Source organism: Silene latifolia, chromosome 4 (assembly GCF_048544455.1).
Source record: "Silene latifolia isolate original U9 population chromosome 4, ASM4854445v1, whole genome shotgun sequence".
Taxonomy (NCBI): domain Eukaryota; kingdom Viridiplantae; phylum Streptophyta; class Magnoliopsida; order Caryophyllales; family Caryophyllaceae; genus Silene; species Silene latifolia.
The window spans coordinates 83,563,513-83,565,275 of NC_133529.1; the positions used below are offsets into that span (position 1 = coordinate 83,563,513).

A 1,763-nucleotide genomic window follows, 5' to 3' on the forward strand; every position below is an offset into this window, starting at 1 on the left:
TTCTTCACAATCTCCATGAATTTTCCAAGTTGGTCCTCAAACTTAGGCTTAGCTTGACGACTCGGGAATGGAAGTCTAATCAAAATACGCTCCTTTTCTTTGGCCTTCTCTTCATCCTTCTTTGAAACTTCTTGAATGGTGGGTTCTTCTTCTTTAGAGTTTTCAACAACTCTTTCCTTGTCACTAGTATTCACAACATCTTCATCAACGGGCTTCTTCGGCCCTTCATACCTTGTACCACTCCTCAAATCGATGGCACTCACCGATTCTTTTCTTGGGGGATTACCTTGAGGTGGTAATTGCCCCTTTTGTATTTGTGAACTTGAAGATGCTAATTGAGACATTTGGGTCTCCAACATCTTTGTGTGAGCTAGTATGTTGTTAATGGTGATGTCTTTTGCTTGGCTATCCTTTTGCATTTGAGTGAAAAACTCTTGTTGGTTCTTTTGCATTTGGAGGACCGCTTTTTGAACATCAAAACCTTAGTCATTTGATTGAGTGTATAGAGTTTGATTTTGGAAACCTTGGTTTTGATTGTAAAAGGGTCTTTGATTTTGGTTTCTCATTGGAGGTGGGGTGTATGTTGGTTGAGGGTTTTGAACATTTTGGCTTTTGTATGAGAGATTTGGATGGAATTTGGTGTTTTCATTGTAATAGTTGGAATAAGGGGTACCACTCTTATATGCTTGAAAAGCATTCACTTGCTCACTTGTTCCCCTACATTCACTTTGGTCATGTACCAAAGTTCCACAATACTCACATATTCCACTTGGAATTGATGAAGATGCCACCATGGCATTAACATGTTGCTTAGGTGATTTGGAGGCTTCTTCAAGTTTATCCATAGCCTTCTCAAACTTTAAACTAATGGTATCAATATGAGCACTAAGTTGAGCACCCAATTGAGTAATAGATTCCACTTCATGCTTTCCTCCTCTAGTAGCCTTTCGAGGTCTACTATATTGTGAGTTATGGACCGCAATTTCTTCAATCTTGTTCCATGTTTGATTATCGTCAACTTCGGTGAAAATACCATTTGATCCCATGTTGAGAATGTTTCGGGAGTCTTCATAAAGACCATTCCAAAATTGTTGTACCAAGAACCACTCGCTAAGTCCATGATGAGGACATGAGCGACAAGTTCCTTTGAATCGCTCCCAAGCTTCATACAAACATTCTTCGCCCCTTTGTTAAAACCCCGTGATTTGGGCTCTTAGCATGTTAGTCTTTTCCGGAGGGTAAAACTTTTTGTAGAAAGCAAGAGCCAATTTCTTCCAAGAGTCAATACCAAGAGTAGCCTTATCAAGGCTCTTTAACCATTGTTTCACGGTACCAATAAAAAAAAAGGAAATAAGACCCATCGAATTTGGTCTTGAGTAACTCCGGTTTGTGAAATCGTATCACAATAGTCACAAAAAGTCTCCATATGAGAATGAGGGTCTTCACTAGGCATTCCCTCAAATTGACTTCTTTCGACTAATTCGATAAATGCGGATTTTGCAATGAAATTGCCGGTCAAGTGTTGTGGTGTGGGAGTACCATTGGGTAGGTTCTCCTCGGTTGGTACGGAATGTGATGAAAATTTAGGCATTGTGGGTTGATTTTGTGGTCGGTTTTGTGTTGCGTTCTCCTCTCCTTCTCTTGCAAAATGGTTGATGAACTCAATATTGTTTGGTTGAATATCCACAATCTCACCAATACCTCTCAAAGTATTTCTAGCAAGTCTTCTATTGGTTGTCAAAGTTCTTTCAATTTCGTGATCA

At 39.5% G+C, this 1,763-nt stretch overlaps 1 non-coding gene across 1 annotated transcript; it reads left to right on the forward strand.

Annotated features, from left to right (window-relative positions):
- The first annotated feature begins 1,113 nt into the window (after positions 1-1,113).
- On the forward strand, positions 1,114-1,220 carry LOC141654371 (small nucleolar RNA R71). The gene has a single exon (XR_012547931.1). It is a non-coding gene; the product is annotated as a small nucleolar RNA R71 (small nucleolar RNA).
- Positions 1,221-1,763: the final 543 nt, after the last annotated feature.